The sequence below is a fragment of the Dromiciops gliroides genome, chromosome 4, assembly GCF_019393635.1.
Source record: "Dromiciops gliroides isolate mDroGli1 chromosome 4, mDroGli1.pri, whole genome shotgun sequence".
NCBI lineage: Eukaryota > Metazoa > Chordata > Mammalia > Microbiotheria > Microbiotheriidae > Dromiciops > Dromiciops gliroides.
Genome location: NC_057864.1, coordinates 134,454,641 through 134,463,584, shown reverse-complemented (window position 1 = coordinate 134,463,584; position 8,944 = coordinate 134,454,641). Strand labels below are relative to the sequence as shown.

Sequence of the window (8,944 nt, the reverse complement as noted above, 5' to 3'; positions counted from 1 at the left end):
CTGGATTCAGGAGGACCTGAGTTCAAATTCGGCCTCAGACACTTGACACTTACTAGCTGTGTGACCCTGGGCAAGTCACTTAACCCTCGTTGCCCACCCCCCCCCCCCCCCCAAAAAAGAACAAGAAGGTGAAGCCAGGTTGTAAAAGACTAAATGTCTGGTGCAGGGTGGGGGTGGGGTGGGGGGAGGGAGGTGTTGTATTTAACAAGTTTCTCTTGTTAGAGAACTCACATTGTCCTATTTAGCCACAACTTTTTATATCTTCTTGTTTCATTCATGTAAGCATTTCAATATTCACATAGTAGTGTATCATATCATTAATTTGTTTAACAAAAATCTCCCATTTAGAATTACAAAAGGTAAACGACTATTTATTTATTTTTTAATAGTTGCAATCAATTTATTAAAAAACAGATGACTGATTAGGCATCTGCAATGGTGACTTCAACTTCTACACCTGGCTTAATGCTGATAGAAGTGATCTGCTTCACAATTTCAGAAGGACTGTGCAAATCAATAAGACGTTTGTAGATTCTCATCTGGAATCGATCCCAAGTCTTAGAACCTTCACCACAAGGAGTTTTTCTAGTTGTAATTCGAAGTGTCTTGGTAGGCATTCGAACGGGTCCCTTCACTTTCTTTTTTTGGGGGGGGGGTTTGCGGGGCAAAGGTGGTTAAGTGACTTGCCCAGGGTCACACAGCTAGTGAAGTGTCAAGTGTCTGAGGCCGGATTTGAACTCACGTACTCCTGAATCCAGGGCCGGTGCTTTATCCACTGCGCCACCTAGCTGCCCCCCCCCTTCACTTTCAAGTTCTTTTCTTTGGCTCCTCTAATCAGGTCAGCACATATCTTCTCGAGTGACTTCACGTTGCAGCTGGTGAGAGTGATCCGGATCCGGTGAATGGCCACTTCGGGCTCCACAAGCGTCTTACCGGTGTCCTTGAATGCCATGGCAGTGGAGCGGCTTCCTGACCGACTTATTCCTCGGTGAGAGCGAACAGCGGTGAGTCAGGAGGAGGAGAGGCAGGAACTGCCAACTCCAAGCGGCTGCGGCGATGGTACCTTTACCAAAGAGTAAAACGACTATTTATTGATAGACTATAACATTGTGTGATTCTTGGCATCATTTGCTCTCCTTTTTGCTTCTCTGTTGGCATGGCTATAGAAATGCAGTGGGTCCACATAGAACTGAGAGCCAGTTTGGAGCTTTCTTTATCACCATAGCCAAAGAATTTATCACCTCGTAGTCAACCTGCTGGCGACGGGTCTCTCCACATTAGCTACACTTGTTTGTAGACAGCAGACACATTCTATCATGAGAATTATTCTTGAAATTTTTTGTAAGTTTCCTTTCCCACTCCTTCCATCTTCTGTTACTCACTGAGTCCTCAATCCTTCTTGATAATGTTGCATCCCTGGCTATCTTTACAATGACTGGTTGCCTTCATTGGTTGTGGTGGGAAAGTCCTTGTTTTCTATAGCTACTTCCAACATCACTCAACAGCTCCTCCTCCTTTGAAGCTTATATTTTTTCCAAAATTAACAAACATATATTTCCTCTCTTGCCTTTATTTTTTAAAAAAAGAAAAATAAAATCCTTGTGACAAATATGTGCTATCAAACAAAACAAATTCGCACATTGGCCATGTCCAACAACAACATGTCTCATTCTGTATCTGTCATCTCTCTGTCAGGAAGTGGGTAGCATGCTTCATCATCATTTCATCTTTGGAACTGTGTTTGGTCATTGTTATGGTAAAAATTCTCAAGTCTTTAAAAGTTGTTTGTCTTTACAATGTTATTGTTGCATAAATTGTCCACACTGTATCAGTTAATACAGCTTTCTCTGAAACTGTCCCATCTGTCATTTCTTAATATTTGGTTTTTAATAAATTAACAAAATGTAGGACTAGAATAGGATGACTCGGGCACATAAAAGAAAGAAGTTATTTTAGGAGAGGGTTAAGATCTTTTAATATAAACATTGCACCTAGCTTGCACCTAGAAAACAACAGACAAGTGGGGAAGAGTGGAAAGAGACTTTATTTTTATTTTTATCATCCCATGGGACTCTGATTCTAGTCTTGTGATCTTAAATAAATGCTCTTTTTTAGGTTTCAATTTTAGTGTTTTAAACTTAGAGCCATTTATATAGAGCAACTTATATGGGAGTTTGTTGGTACTTGTACAGGAATTTCCAATATTTGGAGCCTTCTGGCTTCCGAGATGGGTCAGAAGGTATAAAATGGGATACTAGGAAAAGAAAAAACTCCCATTAAAGTGACTAGATAAGTACAGAGAGGCTCATCACCAGGTTGGTAACTGAGAAATGGATTCTTTTGACCATAAGAACTTATTATATCATCTACTAAATTATGAATGGATTGTGATCTGCATCAGCATAGGGAATAGAAATGGATGAAATAATAGATCCTTGAAGTATAATAAAGATTTCATATTTCTCCTGGCATTTCTGTTTACTTTTTCCTAAGTGATCTATGTTGGCTGTCTGGAAACTTAAACATACTGGATCATTGTGACATCATTTTCTTCACCTACATTTTGTATATATGTGCATGGAGCAGAAATATAGAATTGGAAGTTAAATTCCATTATAACTCTCACTCATTAATTTATCTAAATCTTTTTTGAAGTTATTTAAATTTTTAAACTGTACCACTCTTTTGAATAATAAGTTCCAACACATTTAATATGCAGCATATAAGGTGCTACTTCCTTTTTTTAAAAAAAGAAATTCTTTAACCATTCCCTTCCAAGCTTCAAGAAGAAACTCCTAGATTTAGTATTAGGTGAATGTCGTTGTTTACCTCGATTATTACCCTTCACAATTTTATTGAATCCAAATGTTATTGCTTTCCTTTTCAGACTGGATTTATAATTTTTAAGACTGTTTTCATTAATGATAGCAACAAGGATGATGATAGCTAGCATTTACATAATGCTAAGTGGTATTATTACACTCATTTTTACCAATGAGAAAAATGAGGCAGAGGTGTAAGTGACTTGCCCAGGGTCACACTGCTAGTGAGTATCTGAAGTGGTTTTTGAACCTCCTGACTCCAGGTCCTGGACTCTATTCACTGTGCCACCTAATGTCAAATAACAGTGCTACAAACCTCTTGTTTCAGATGCCTCTCTCCAAAATGATTCCAGTTCTGTTTTTAGCTTTTTGTTTTGTTTTGGTTTTGCAGGGCAGTGAGGGTTAAGTAACTTGCCCAGGGTCACACAGCTAGTCAAGTGTCTGAGGTCAAATTTGAACTCAGGTCCTCCTGACTCCAGGGCCAATGCTTTATCTACTGCGCCACCTAGCTGTCTCCCATTTTTAGCTTTCTAAAACCTTTGGAAGCTAGAGCTCCACTGTAATTTCAACAGTTATAGATTTTTGCTTCCAATGCTCTTTCTTGATGATTGATTGCAAGTACTTGGTTGATTTTAGCTTATTATTGTTGTTGTTAGTTGCAAAAACACATTGAAGCAAAGTCTTCAGAAAATAGTCTATAATGAGTCCTAATTTCCTTTCCTGGGGTCACATTTTGGCTTCCATAATTCTACTAGTATAAAAGGGTTAATTCCCTATCTTTTTTTTCAACGCTAGTATCTTCCTGGTTTGCTATATGGCTGGGAACCACAGGACAACATGAAATACCGAAATTGTTGGTGATTCAAAAATCAATGGAAAGATGCATTGTGAATAATAGGAGGCTGTTGTGTATTCCTAATTATGACTTGTGTCATAATAACGGCATAGAAGACATCATCCATGATATGCATGACTGGAAACAGATGGGCCAATATTCTAGAAAGAGTCAAGAATAACAGATGGACAGCTTAAGCACTGAATTGGTACCCATAAAATATTAAAATAGCCAGGTAGTAGATCCTATATCGAAGATTCTTAAAGGACATTAAAAAAAAAAAGAATTCTGCAGCATGAGAAGGGTTGTATGGATTGCTATCTGAACCAGTGGATGGAGTATCTACACTGAAGAGATCCCAAACCTATGGAAATATCAAAATAAAAATTACATTTTATTTGCCAATATTTACATTTTTCCATAAAAAAGTAGAGAAGTGAGAACAAGAAACTATAGGCTTTAAAAATCAGTGATTTTTGACAAAAATATGGTTAGAAGAGCTTTTCTTCTAATCATGCCACAATACCAGGTACAAAACTGCTTGAATAGCAAAAGGAAATTTTATGTACAGCATACAAGATAGCCACATAGTGCAGGGGACAGAGTATTGAACTAAGAATCAGAAGACCTGGTTTCTAGTCCCATCTCTGCTGTTAAGTAGCTGTGTGAAATTGGACAAGTTACTAATCCTCCCTTGAAGACTCAGCTTTCTCATCTTTGAAAGGAAAGGACTGGAGTAGCTTTAAAAATTCCTTTTCTAGCTTTAACATTTTTTAATTCTGCAAAGCTTTGAAATATGAGATACAATCGATTTCTTGTTCATCCCATTAATAAGAAATGTATTATCTTTTTTATTCCCCTTTTTGCTAAGAAATCATATATCCTGCTTCTGAAGTTTAAGAAAGTCCAACGGGGGGGGGGGGCAGCTAGGTGGTGCAGTGGATAGAGCACCATCCCTGGATTCAGGAGGACCTGAGTTCAAATCTGGTCTCAGACACTTAACACTTACTAGCTGTGTGACCCTGGGCAAGTCACTTAACCCCAATTGCCTCACCAAAAAAAAAAAAAGTCCAACTGGACAATATACACTCTGTTTTGAAAAAAAATAAAGACATGACCGATATGTGTTTTGTTTTTTTTTTGTCTTGAGATTTCATACAGCTCCTTAGTGGGAGCTTTCCCCTTTGAATTGAAGTTTAGCTTAATTTTAATTTAATCTTAATTATAGAGATATTCAATTAACCTTAATATGGAGATATTCAGTTATTAGAAACAGAAATAGTGAATGACTATTGCTTCCTTTTCCCCCTAATCAGAGTATATATAAGTGGAAGCTTTACCTTAAAAAAACCCAATACCCCGCCCCCCCCCCCCCACAATATTATAAGAGCAACCTGGAAGGAACCTTAGAGGTCATTTAGTCCAGTCCATTTATTTTATAGACGGGAAAGCTGAGGTTCAAGGAAGTAAAGTGACTTATTCAAGGTCATACAAATAGTGATAGAACCAAGATTTGAACCTAGATCCCCAAACTCCAAAGCTTGTATTCGATCCACTGGGCCATATTGACTCCTCAACATGCATGTTCATTGCAAAAAATGTTTTCAAATTTACCTGTTTAGTTAGTGATTTATGTTGTTGTTCAGCCATTTTTCAGTAATGTCTGACTCTTCATGACCCCATTTCAGATGTTCTTGGCAAAGACACTAGAGTGATTTGTCATTTCCTTCTCCAGGAAAGCAACTGAGGCAAACAGGGTTAAGTGACTTGCCCAGGGTCACTTAGCTAGTCAGTGTCTGAGGCCAGATTTAAACTCAGGAAGGTGAGTCTTCCTGACTCCAGGCCTGGCACTCAATCTAGCTGTCAACTAGCTGCTCCTGGTGATTTCTGCAGACCTGCTAGAGTTTTGTCATCTAATCTAACTGAGCAAACATTTGTGAGTAAGTCACTCCACTAGATACTGGGCATATAAAGGCAAGATAAAACCAGACTCTCTCCTCAAGGGATTTTCATTCTACTGGGGGATATAACATGGAAAGAGATAAATATATCCATCATAATTTGAGGAGGGAGTGGATACTGACAATTAGACAAATCAGAAAAAGCTTTCTAGAAGAGATGACCAAGCCTTTAAGAAAGCAGAGATTCTAAGAGGTGGAGAGGAGGAATAAATCTATTCCAGTGATGCAATACAGCTTGTGCAAAGTCATAGAGATGGGAAGTGGAATGCCAGATTCGAAAAATAGGAGGTAGGCCAGTTTGTCTGGAACATATAGTCTGTAAAGGGGAACAATGTCAAACAAACCCAGAAAGGTAGACTGGAGCCAGGTTGTAAAGAGTTTTAAAAGACTAGCTGAGGAATTGACATTTTATCCTCAAAGAAAGAGGGAGTTCCTGAAGGTTCTTAAGAAGAGAAGTGACATAATCAGACAGGCATGATTTAGAAAGATTATTTTGTCAGCTGTGTGGAGGAAGAAACAGAGAGAAGAGAGGCAAGAAGCTGGGAATTCAATTGGGATGATGTAGCAAGGGCAGACAGGTGGTGAGGAGGGCCTCAGGTAAGCTGGTAGCCATATGAGTGGGGAGAAAGGGACGGGCAGTCCAGGGATGCTATTCTGCTAAGCAGTTTTAATTTTCAGGAAGTTTTCCTGTCAACAAACCTAAGACTCCCTCTTCACAACTTCTACCCATGATTCCTGGTTCTGCCTTCTGGGGCCAAACAGAACAAATCTAATTCTTACTCCATGTAACAGCCCTTCAGTTACTCAGACAGATATCATGCCCCACCTGAGCCTTCTTTTCTCTGAACTGAATATGCCATAGTTCCTTCACTCAGTCCTCATCAAAGCCTGTCACCATTCTGGGTGCCCTCTCCTGAAACTCTTCAGTTTATCAGTGTCCTTAACTGTGGTGCCCAGAACCAAATACAGTGTTCTCAGATGAGGTCTGACAAAGTCAGAGTATAGTGGTACTATCCTCTCTCTATTCCTGGAAGTTATGCCTCTCTTAATGCAGTCCAAAGTTGCATTAGATTTTTTGGCTACCACATTACACTGCTGGCTCTCATTGACTTTGTATTCCACAAAAACCCTTACACATTTTTTTTTTCAGAACAATTCCACAATTCAACAAATATTTATTAAGTACCTACTATATGCCAGGAAGTATGTTAAATGTTGGGAATATAAAAAGAGGCAAGAGAAAGTCCCTGCCCTTAAAGAATTTACAATATAATGGGGGAGACAACATGCAAACATATGTACAAACTAACTATATACAAGATAAATAGGAAATAATTAACAGAGGAAGGCCGCTGGAATTAAAAGGGGATGAAGAGGGGGCAGCTAGGTGGTGCAGTGGATAAAGCACTGGCCCTGGATTCAGGAGGACCTGAGTTCAAATCCAGCCTCAGACACTTGACACTTACTAGCTGTGTGACCTTGGGCAAGTCACTTAACCCTCATTGCCCTAAAAAACCAAAAACCAAAAACAAACAAAAGAGGGGATGAGAAAGGCTTCCTGTAGAAGGTGAGATTTTGGATTGGACTTAAAGGAAGCCAGGGAGGTCAGTAGTCAGAGTAAAAAATATGCAATACTCCACAAATTTGCATGTCATCTTTGTGTAAAGACTGTGCTAATCTTCTTTGTACCATTCTTTTTTAGTATATATGTTCTCTCATCTTACACAATAAACAGCAAAAATGGCTAACTGGGAGTTGATACCCAAGATAAATAAGGAGATGGTAAAGAGGAACCCAGTTTCCTTTGGTGAATTCACATCACTCAGTCCAGATTAACTAGATCCTTAGGTCTTAAAAGAACTGGAAGATGTGAGTGCTGACCCAATATCAGTGATTTTTGAATGATCAATCAATAAACATTTATTAAACATCTACTATATATCAGGTACTAACTCAAGACTGGAGAAAGGCAAATGTCTCAATTTTTCTAAAAAAGGGCAGGAAAGGAGGAGATTACTGTCTGCAAACTACAAGCCAGTGAACCTGATTTTAATCCGTGGAAAAAATCTAAAATGCATCCTTAAAGATATAGTTGGGGAACATTTAGAAAGAAAAGCAATGATGGCAAAGAGTCAGAATAGCTCCATCAAGAACAGATCAGGCTAAACTAATTTCAGTTCCTTTATTACTAAATTAGTAGATGATTAAGAATGCTTACCTCAGTTTTAGCAAACCTTTTAAAAATGTCATACAATTTTTGTGGAAGAGAGGGAGAGAGAGATACATTAGACAGTGTCAAAAATAGAAAGCTATCCCTTATAAAACAGATGCAGAGTGAAATAGTTATCCAGGCAAGCACCCATTTATCTCTGCTTAGCAAGATGGACGTACATACATGGGGAATCTCTTTATTTATTTATTTTGGTGAGGCAATTGGGGTTAAATGACTTGCCCAGGGTCACACAGCTAGTGTTAAGTATCTGAGGCCAGATTTGAACTCAGGTCCTCCTGAATCCAGGGCCGGTGATTTATCCACTGCACCACCTAGCTGCCCCATATACATGGGGAATCTCAAGAGAGACCCAGCACTAACTTGGGGAAGAGAATATTTAAATAGCAGGGTCACAGTTTTAGTGGGTACAATTAAGATTTATGGCTTTGTTTTTTCCTGGTAAATGAGATGGTTTGTACAATCAGGAATCTGCCACTGGTGCTGATAATGATGAATACTTGTGTTCTTCATTCCATTTGCAATCTGACAGTTCAAGACTCAAGCATAAACAGTAAGATAAAGGTAGGGGAGAGTTTCTGTAGATAGGCTGATATGAGCTTGAAAGGTTTGTAACTATTGGAATGACGCCACCTGCTGGAGACTTACTGTAGAAGAGCTCCACCATGAGGTGAAGGCCTCTGAGGGCAAGCCATGTAGTCAAGGTCCTTAGTGTCAGAAGTGACTTTTGCTCATGGGTACTGTCTATCAAGGCTACCAGTCAATCAACTTGAGGAGCTTCCCATTTCTGGGAAGGGGACGTGAAGTAGGAAGCAGATGCTGGTGGAGGGGTTCTGTCTCTTTTGGTTCCTGACCTTGCCACGGTGGGTCGGATGATAGGGTCTCTTAGAAATAGTTAGAATTTTTACCTTTTTCTCTGATCCTAATGCTCTTTAATAAATACTTAAACATTTAAATACTCTTGCTAAAGCTTATAATTTATTGGCGACCACTCATTAGATATTTTACATAGTATAGCTAGAATTTTAGCCCTTACAGACTTCAGAGGGTCCACTGTTGGTTGCCATAATGAATTGTTGGTATGTCAGTCAAGTCC

General features: G+C 39.0%; 1 non-coding gene across 1 annotated transcript; it reads right to left on the bottom strand.

The window, feature by feature from the left end:
- Positions 1–7,238: 7,238 nt before the first annotated feature.
- Positions 7,239–7,344, bottom strand: LOC122727055. The gene has a single exon (XR_006353023.1). It is a non-coding gene; the product is annotated as a U6 spliceosomal RNA (small nuclear RNA).
- Positions 7,345–8,944: the final 1,600 nt, after the last annotated feature.